The 10992-nt window shown below is 40.0% G+C and overlaps 1 pseudogene; it reads left to right on the plus strand.

The window, feature by feature from the left end:
* Nucleotides 1-8456, plus strand: part of LOC143675803 (RNA-binding motif protein, X chromosome-like) — a 29141-nt pseudogene extending 20685 nt beyond the window's left edge.
* The last annotated feature ends 2536 nt before the right edge of the window (nucleotides 8457-10992 follow it).

Below are 10992 nucleotides of genomic sequence, written 5' to 3' on the forward strand. Positions count from 1 at the left end.
GCTAAACCTTGTTCTAGAAATTTAAGATACATCAGGGAATTAAACAAATTCCCTACCCTCATGAAGACTTCATTCTAGCATGGGAGCAGTAGAAAACAAAATAAATGTATTACAGAATAAAGAAAAGAGGGCATGGTAAGAGGAACTGAGAGTAGGAGTAGGAGCAGAAGGGTTGCAGTACTAAATAAGGTGAGCAAGTTCCCCTGAAGGAGAAAAAGTTAGCCCGTTAGCCTAGAGCGGGGCATGGAGCAAAGGAGGCATCGGGACAGGGTGGGCATGAGAGGGTAGAAAGGAGAAAGAGGGCACATCAAAGTGAAATCCTAGAACCAATCCTAAAACCTCCCAGAGAAGAACAAATACAATACATATTTCCTTAAAAAGAATAATCAAATTATAATTGGAACATTGAGTACACCAGATGACTGAAGCTTTCCAACTTCTTAGAGGAAGCTATTTTCAACCTAGAGCTCTGCTCCTGCCCAGGCTGACAAATAGCAGGCAGAAAGAATAAAGATATTTTCAGATATACAAGGACTCAAAAAGTTTACCTCTTACATATCATTTCTTAAATAGCTAATCATGTGCCTCTCAAAATAAGAGATAAACAAGAAAGTACAGGTCCCAGGAAACACTGGTCCCAATCCAAGAAAAGCAAAGTCACAGAACCAACAGTCACACAGGAGGTCTGCAGACCAGCTAGATTTACCCAGATTGGAGCTGGAAGACACAGGGCTTGGGAAAGAAGTAAGAGGAAGAAGGAAGGCAGTAGGTCAGATCCAAGTCTGTGGGCTTGGGAAAAAACTTGAGAAGTTAGAAACTAAGTTGGTAGAGAGTACAAATGAAGAACCCACTCCCATCCTTCCTTGGAGCGGCACTGGGATCATAGAATCAAACCCGCAAAGTAAGAAACGTAGTTCTAACCTGCTACTGGGCTTTGCAGTGAACTCTTTTTCCATAGTCATAAAATTCAAATACTGACATTGATTTTCAGCTTAACAACATGAAAATGAATACATATTGACCCAAGCAAAGAAAAGGGTAGGACACCAATGCCATCTTCCAGAGTAAAGAGCAACGGGGTTAGGAGATGCAAATGCCTATAGCCAAAGGAGCTCTCTAGGTAAAGGAGAAGAAGGTGGTTAGCTCATGCCCTGTCTACAGAGGGCAGCAACAGGTTGTTGCCTTGAAGAAGCAGAGCTCCAAATATTCTGATTTGTCAAAAGAAGATTTTTTGTGAAATCTTTCAAATGCTGACAACGAATTAAAAGCATGACAAGGACCAAACAATGCCAGATCTGATCTGGGTCTCCAGTTTGTGATGCTGCCAGAACAGAGGGAAAAGAAAATGAAGTACGGTGTGTAAATAATTGACTGGTAGACTCCCTACCCCATACTAGTGACAGACTGTTCCAATATCAAAAACGTAGAATTGCCATAGCCCAAACAACCCCAAAGGGAGGGGTGGAAAGATCAAAGGTGATGGGGGAAATATATATAGAAGATAAGACGTAACAAATGAATATGAATGCTGAATCATTAAATTGATATCTCTTTTAGTCTCCAGTATTTTAGAACAGCTAGAAGGAAAAACCTAAAATTGTGAAATTGTAACCCATGTCAAAGTCTGAAATATGTTCTACAGCTAACTGTGATACTGTGCTTTGAAATTTATAACTTTTTTGTATATGTGCTATTTTTTACAAAAAAAAAAAAAGAAGGGAAAAAAGTCGATTGTGATGGTAAAAAAAAAAATCTTTAAGCCCTCTAGCCTCCTACATTCTGGAACAGCCAGAAGTAAAAATATGAGATAATCATATGATAACTCATGACAAACTCTGGGATCTATCCTGTAATCACTTGTTGAAGAGTGCTTTGAAAACTAGTACTTTTTCATTTCTTTGCTTTGTATATTTGTTATATTATATAATAAAAAAAGAATTGACTGGTGGAGAAAATGAAGCCAGCAGTGGCAGCTTTAAAATATAGAAGGGTAAAGAGTTGAGCAAACAACTAGGGGACTTACCTTAAGGCTGCATTAGCACTGCAAGCATCTATTTGTATTCATGTGGGGAGGAGCAGGGAAATTAGGAGAGCCACATTTCCTTCCCTCTGCTCCTACTCACGCTCCCCAACTTCTGCCACTCTCGTGTGCTGATACTGGAGAGCAGTGATAAAACGTGGGAAGAAGGAAGTAAGGAGGGAGAGAACAGGTATAAATGTGCTCAATCCTCAGCTCTCAAAACAGGAAATCAAATGTCAATATCTAAATTAATATATATATTATATATATACATACTATAAGCATGCTATTTAAATACCTGCATATATTATATATATTATATATTTATTATATATATACATGCTATTTAAATATCTACATAAGAACTAAAAAGAGAAACTAATAAAAATGACTCTCAGTATATTACAAAATGATAGGCACTTGTGTTTTCCCAGCAACCCCACTTACAGGAAACTACACTGAAGGTAAATATATATGCAGAAGATTTTTCATTGCAGTATTATTTGTAATTGCAAAATACTGGAAACAACCTAAATGCTCAAATACAGAAGATCTGTTTTATAAACTATGGTATATACACTCAAAGTACTAGATAACTGTGAATTTCTTTTTTTTAATTTAAAAAAAGAAGACTATCTACATAAACATATGGAGTGCTTTCCAGGATATATAGTTAAGTGAATAATACCAAGTTTCAAAGAGTATCTATAATATAGTAACTTGGTCTAAGAAAGAAAGATAAATAAGAAAATACAAGTGTCTACTTTTTCTTTTTTTTGTATGGTCTGTGGCAGAGGTCACATTTCATTCGTTTTCCATGTGAGTATTCCCTTATTGCAGCACCATTTGTTGAATTTTTGTTTGGTTGGTTTTGTCTGTGTGCTTGTTTGTTTGTTTGTGCAGGAAGTACACAGGCCAGGAATCGAACCCGGGTCTTCCGCATGGCAGGGAGAATTCTACACCACTGAATTACCCTTGCACCCCATGTCTACTTATTTTTACAAAGAGGAACACAGGAATAAGAAATGAAAAATTAAACTGGAGACCTACAAAGGGATAGAGAAGGGAGGAAGGGATAAAGAAGAGTGTGGTACATCTCTAAGTGTACATTTTTTTACTTTTGGAATCATGTTAAGGTGCTACCTAGTTAGAAAATAAAATGAAGTCAACAAAAATAAGAATAAAACCTTAAAACTAAGTGCAAAAATAGATGTAAATGACCTCAATTATATTTCAAATGAACAATAGTACTAAACTGGGAGGTGGAATGGAGCCGTGGACAGAGAACTAATGCAAGAGACTTTTAAAATTGATTTGACTATATGGTCTCAGTCTAAGGAGAATGCAAAGAAATCATTATCTCGTTATAGGTTTGTTTTGGGTAGTGACATGAGCGTAGCAAGTCAGAAACTATTCTTTATGTATTGTAGGAGCAAGTAATTGAGTTAATATGTTGGTGTTGTTGAGAGCTGAGTTTTCAGAGTGGAAGAAGGGAGATTCATATATGGGATGAGTAAAGTCAAGGAAGGACCCTGTGGGTTTGGATTGAATTGGAGGTATTTGCAGGTGGGCCGAGCGGTGTCTAGAGCTGGTTTCTACATGCTCATGAGAGCCAATTGTACACATCTCTTTCCAACTCAGTATTTACTGACTTCACATTGATAACTGGAAACTGGCAGTACTGGGAGGATTTTCATCAGAGAAACTAGCAAATGCTAAAAATCAGGAGTCCACTCCCCCCAGATACCTGGTTCTTAAACATTTTCCAGCTCACCACTGGATGAGCAGATGGCTGGATGACAGAGGATGGATGGATGACTGATATTAGATAGAGAGACATATTTCCTTGTTCTATCAGCTTAAAAGTCCTAGAGGCAATTATACTCCAGTGGCAGTATGCACACAGTGTCATAATCATCAAGGGATGCTAAATCTAGCAGGAAATTTGATGAGGAACAGGAGCATTTCCATGGTCTCAAATCATCATCACAGGTTACTTATTAGTTTCAAGGGGAAAAATTGTAACCTTATGTGTTAGTTAGATTCAGTTGTCAACTTGGCCAGGTGAGCATACCTAGTCTTGTTGCTGCGGACATAAGCCAACGGTACGTGAACCTCATCTGTTGCCAATTACATCTGCAGTCAGCTAGGAGGCGTGTCTGCTGCAATGAGTGATGTTTAACTTAATTGGCTGGTGCTTAAATGAGAGATTGCAACATAGCATTGCTAAGCAGCTCGGCATTCCTCATCTCAGCACTTGCAACTCAGCCCAGGCCTTTGGAGATGCAGAAAGAAGTCACCCCGGGGAAAGTTGTTGGAACCCAGGGGCCTGGAGAGAAGACCGGCAGAGACCATCCTGTGCCTTCCACGAAAGAAAGAACCTCAGTGGAAAGTTAGCTGCCTTTCCTCTGAAGAACCAACAGAATAAATCCCCTTTTATTAAAAGCCCATCCATCTCTGGTGTGTTGCATTCCAGCAGCTAGCAAACTAGAACAGAGTTGGTACCGGAGAGTGGGGTGCTGCTGCGGTTTGCAAATGCCAGATATGTTTGAACAGTGTTTTGGATGGCTAAGGGGAAGACTTTGGAGGAACCGTGAAGAGATTGATGGAGAAGTCCTGGAGTACATGAAGGGACTGTTGGTGTAAATGAAACCACCGCCAATCTTGACAAAGGAGGACACAAAAGGGAGAGATTGGAGTTTGCAGAGTGAGAACAATGGAAGTTCGGGTCTGAAGCCAAGAAACCTTGGCCAGGAGAGTGGACCCACCTGTATGCGTGGAGAGGGTGAGTTTACCCTGAAGGGTGAGGATGAGTCTCCCCTCTCATTGCAGTGGAAGAGTTGTACAGCCTCAGGCCTTGGAAGAGGTGTAGCATGCTCCTTGGGGGACTGGGAGAGCCTGGCTGCCACCATGTGGAGGGGTTGAGCGTGTGCCCCAGAAATGGCAGAGAGCCCAGGAGTGGCCCTGATGCCTGGAGAGAGTGGAGCCCAGAGGTGGTCTCCTCGATGTTCCCCGAGGTTGATTTGGAAAGAGGCGGGCCACTGCATAGGCCCTTGGAAGGGGTGGGACTGCCACTTTCTAAAGCCGAAGGATAAATGACTTTCAGACTTTGAGATCCCATGGCGCTTGCCCTGCAGGTGTTCCAGTTTCTCCCTATGGAAATGACAATCTATATCCTGTGAATATCCTCCTTTGCATCTTGGCACCAGGGAACTGGTTTTGAGTTTCACAGGTCTGTGGCATAATTTTATTCTTGGCCTGATGGCTTAGTCTTTTTCATTCCCTCCCTCACCATTTTGGCACGTCCGGTTCTTCTAGGCCCCTGAATTGCAAGCCTCGCCCGGCGACTGGTACACAGCCTCTGTCTCTCTGACCGTGTTGGCCTCCTCCTGATTCCCCCCCCCCTTTTTTCTTTTTTTTACCTCTTGCTAAGCCCTTGCTAAAGCTCTTACTAACACGTCACCCACCTCTCGTAGTAAGTGGCTCTCCGGCTAGCCCATCCACCTATCAACCCTCGCCTCGTTGCACTCAGCAACCACCCTCTCCCCTACCCGGTTTCCCCTATATAAGTCATAGTACTTCCCCTAATAAAGGTTCCAAAGTTGCATCTCTGACCAGAGTGCTTTGGCTCCCGTGAGTTTTCCTCGCGCGCCCTCCAAGCCCTCGAGCCCCGCGGTCCCCAGCTGACGCCGCTCCCCAGCTGGTTCCGCAGCCGAGAAGGAGACCCCCTAGGTGGCCACTACAAGGCCGCACAGGTCCACAGCAAGAGAATTTTTTTTTACATCTGTGTAAGGTGATGCTTGAAGTTGCCAAGTTGACAAGGGGTGGACATGTGTTAGTTAGATTCAGTTGTCAACTTGGCCAGGTGAGCATACCTAGTCTTGTTGCTGCGGACATAAGCCAACGGTACGTGAACCTCATCTGTTGCCAATTACATCTGCAGTCAGCTAGGAGGTGTGTCTGCTGCAATGAGTGATGTTTGACTTAATTGGCTGGTGCTTAAATGAGAGATTGCAACGTAGCATTGCTAAGCAGCTCGGCATTCCTCATCTCAGCAACTTGCAACTCAGCCCAGGCCTTTGGAGATGCAGAAAGAAGTCACCCCGGGGAAAGTTGTTGGAACCCAGGGGCCTGGAGAGAAGACCAGCAGAGACCATCCTGTGCCTTCCATGTAAGAAAGAACCTCAGTGGAAAGTTAGCTGCCTTTCCTCTGAAGAACCAACAGAATAAATCCCCTTTTATTAAAAGCCCATCCATCTCTGGTGTGTTGCATTCCAGCAGCTAGCAAACTAGAACACCTTATACTAGAGAAACTGGACCATACTTTAACCAGGTGATTAATATATTACCAACAAGGAAGAAAGGGATCAAGGGTGCCCCTAAATATATTTCCCATTTTATTCCATCCCAGCTGGGGCAGCATAACCCAAATCCAATAAAGAGGAAATATTAGATAAGTCCAAATTGCTTAACATTCTAAGGCTTGTGTTCTATAATATGCCAAAATTGGAGGAGGTAATTGAATAGATGCCTTACCAAAGAAGATACACAGATAACAAATACATGAAAAGATGCTCACACGGAATACCAAGGAAAACCAAAATTCACAGAGGATAGATGATAGTTTATAAGTTATCGGAGGTCGGGGTGGGGAGGGGGCAGAGTAGAAAGAAGGATTTATAGCTTCATGGGTGAGTGGTTTCTGTTTGAGGTGATGAAAAAGAGATGACAGATGTCAGTGATGGTAATATTGTAAATATAATTAATAAAGTATACACTTGAATGTGTTTAAGATGGGAAATTTAGTGTAAGGTACTGCAATAAAAAGTAAAAGAAACCGGATGCTCATCATCATTAGTCATTAGGGAAATGCAAACTAACACCACAATGAGATACTACTACACACTAACTATAGTGACTAAAATTCAAAAGACCGACTACTAAGTGTTGGCAAGAATATGGAGGATTTGAATCTTCATACTCTACTGTTAAGAATGTAAAATAGTATAACCACTTAGGAAAAGTTCAGCAGTATCTTAAGAAGTTTAATATACACATTCCAAATGACCCAGGTGTTCCATTTCTAGATATTTATCCAAGAGAAAGAAAGCATGTCTATACAAAAACTTGTACAGAAATGTTTATAGCTTTAAATATAATATCCCAAAACTAGAAGCAACCTAAATGTCTATCGACAGATGAATGGATAATCTGTGATATATCCATACAATGGAATCCTACTCCGCAATAAAGAATGTATTACTGATACATGCAACATGAATATATCTCAAAGTAACTATACTGAGATAAAACAGTATATACTATATCATTCCCTTTATACAAAATTCTAAAACATACAAACTAACCTAGTGATAGAACTCAGATCAATAGTTGTCTGGAGAGTTGAGGGGATGGTGAGGAGCTAAAGACAGAAATTACAAAGAGGCATGTAGAAATTTTGGATGGTCACGGAGATGTTTAGTATCTTGATTGTGATAATGGCTTCACATACATGCATTTTTCAAAACTATGTGTAAAATTTAAATATGTGAAATATATTGAGCATAAATTTTATCTCAAAGCATTAAAAGCATAGCTCATTGTGCAGTAGTACTAGCACATTCCCACTCCCGTCCTCCAACACGACCCAGCACCCCTCATGCATGCTGAGCTTCTAGGAAGTGCCTGTTGGCTAGTTGTGGGAGCTTGAAACTGTCCTGTCCTCACCTCCTCCGACTCAGGGGAAAGCTCTTTATTAGCGAGTTCAATACAAAAACAAATGAGAAAACCCTTGAAACAGTATTTGGCAAATATGGGCAAATAGTGGAAGTATTCTTGAAAACAAACAAATCGAGAAGTTTTGCTTTTGTGACCTTTGAAAGCCCAGCAGATGCCAAGGATGCAGCCAGAGACATGAATGAAAATCCATTTCAATGGAACAAGCCACTGAACCATCATTTAAGAGTGGTACACATGGACCAGCTCCACCCCCTAAAAGCAGAGGCCCTCCCGGAGGTCTTAGAGGCAGAAGAGGACAAAGTAGAAGAACAAGGGGACACCCCTCATGTGTCAGGTATATGGATGATGGTGACTGTCCCATGAATTTTAACACGACTTCTTCCAGGGAACCACTTCCAGTAAAAAGAGGACCACCAACACGAAATGGGGGTCCTCCTCGTAAAACATCTGCCCCCTCAGGACCAGTTCACAGCAGCAGTGGAATGGGAGGCAGAGCTCCTGTATCACATGGAAGAGCTATTCATGGAGGCCCACCACAAGGGGAACCCCTATCCTCTCATAGAGATGGTCATTCAGTTCCCGTGATGACTACCCATCAAGAGGGTACAGTGATAGGGATGGCTATGGTCGTGATCAAGAATATTCAGATCAGCCAAGTGGAGGGTCTAACAGAGATTCTTATGAAGGTTATGGTTGAGTATTATGATCATCACGGTCTTGAAGTGCTGATTTATTCACACTAAATAAGGCTGGAAGCAAAAGATACCAAATGCTAAGAGTTGTTGAAGCAGAAGAATGCTGATTGGCAGTAAGACACCACAGATGCATTAGCAGCACTGATCAGGTTTGGTTTGGTACAGGCAGTAGATCTTGCCTTCAAGGGTTCCTGTGGATCTGATCGAAGACAGTGGAGTTGGGTAGCACTCTTAACTAGGAGTGGTAGTCACTTAAAGCAAGTAATTGACCAAAGGGAGAAACAAACAATGAAATTGGTAAGTTGGAGGCAGATAGGAAGTTTTTTGTGGTTTTTATGTAGATTTTAGAGCTTTGGCTTTCCTTTTGTTTAGCTAAAGTTATAGGGGAAACTACCCTTTAGAACTTTTTAAGTTGCACTGAAATGATCAGAAAATTGAATTTAAAAATGAAAAGTATAAGTGGTAAATCTTTATCCAATAAAGTGATTTTCAGCACTTTTAGTATATCTAGAAACAGTTCAGCTGTAAATGAAATGAAAGGGAAGAGTAAAATCTGAAAACAACTGGAAGCATTGCTAAAATTATCAAAAGTACACTTAAAAAAACTGGTTACAAAATTACTCAAGCGACTTAGTTTACTTTTGTAAGCTTACCACACCCCCACCTCCTATTTTGGAATTAAATCAAGGTACAACTTTAGTTTATTGCTTTGGAAACTACAGCTAATAATACAAAAACTAATGTTCTCAAAGGAAATATCCGAGTAGTTGATCCAATTCAACTAATGAGAAATTTTTGCATAGTAAGTATAACAATGTTATCCTGTTTAAATTATAATGGGGAAGAATGTTTAACCTTTATTCTGGCAGATTTCTAATTAGACTAAGGACATCAGCCAAATTAAAATAGACTTTGCATGAATAAAATAGTGTTTGCAAAGTCCTCTTGGGGGAATGAAGAGAAAGAGGGAAAATTCAACTTCTCCACGTGGAGAATTCCTGACATTCTCACAAGCAGTGGGAACAACCAAAACAATAGGCTGAGCCCTCTATCTTAGGGTTTGTTCATATGAAACTTATCCCTGCAAAGGATAGGCTAAGCCTAATTAAAATTAGGCCTAAGAGTCACCCCCAGAGCACCTCTTTTGTTGCTCAGATGTGGCACCTCTCTCTCAGCCAACACAACAAGCAAACTCACTGCCCTCTCCCTCTCAATTAGATTGAAACACTAGTGATCGGTGAAAGGAAGTGGCAAGGGGTATAGGAATAAAATAGGGGAAGCAAAGGCTAAAATATATTGGGTAGATGGAAATACTAGCAGTCAGTGAGAGGAATGGGTAAGGGGCACGGTGTGTATGAGGTTTTTTCTTTTTATTTCTTATTCTGAATTGATGCAAATATTCTAAGAAATGATCATGGTGATGAATATACAACTATTTGATGATATTGTGAGTTATTGATTATATACTAAGAATGGAATGATCATATGGTAAGAATGTTCATGTTTGTATGCTATGTTTAAAAAAAATTTTTAATATAAAAAAAATAGACATTGCACTTACATGACTGTTTTAATTCATTCTTTCCATGATCTAATTACTTGGGTAAATGGTTCTGAGGACCTTTTTAGCTCTTTTTTCCAAAATCAAAAATTTTATTTTGATCTCTTTAAGATAGTATAGAATGCAGAGATTATCTAGAAAATATGAAAGCTGAATTAAAATATGCTTTAATGAGCAGACACCTGTATGTCACAGTTTACTGACCCAGCAGAATGAATTCTGCTCCTATTGGAAAAATAATTGGTTTCGATTCTTCTGACTTTACAGTGATTATAAAAAGAAACAGAATGGTAGAAAATGTTTTCCTTGTTTATCTGGTAGTCAAACAGAACTTAGGTATTACATTCACTTCACTTTTAGGAGTCTTTTGTATTTGAAACTTAATAAAACTTAACATGACATAAAGAAGCAAAAGGTAAGGAACTGTTGCTTTTGTGACAAACAAAGAAAGGCTGAGGAATAAAGGAGAAAAAGGAAAGTGACGTAAATGCAATACTGGATCCTGAAGTGGATCTTGCACTGAAGGAGAAAAAGTCCTCTATGGGGAATTTCTGTGACAATTGATAAAGTTGGAATGTGAACTATAGATTAGATAAAAATGTTGAACATCAAATTTTTTTAATTTGATAACTGTATTGTGGCTGTGTAAAAGAATATTCAACTTATCCTTAGAAAAGACATACTGCAGTATCTGAGGGTAAATGGCCATGATGTATAACAACCCACATCTCTCAATAGTTCAAAAATTAATCATAATATGTATCTGTGTGTGTGTGTGTGTGTGTGTGTGTGCACGCGAGTGTGTAGAAAGAGGGAGGGGAGAAAAGGAGAGAGAGAGAATATGAAGTAAATGTGGAAAAATACTGAGAATTGGGGAATCTAGGTAAAATGTGAAAACAAAGGAAAAAAATCCTTAAATGGCAGCCTCTGCTGAGTAGAACAAATGGGGAGGGCTGATGCAAACAACTATTGCTTTC

Source organism: Tamandua tetradactyla, chromosome 3 (assembly GCF_023851605.1).
Source record: "Tamandua tetradactyla isolate mTamTet1 chromosome 3, mTamTet1.pri, whole genome shotgun sequence".
Classification (NCBI taxonomy): domain Eukaryota; kingdom Metazoa; phylum Chordata; class Mammalia; order Pilosa; family Myrmecophagidae; genus Tamandua; species Tamandua tetradactyla.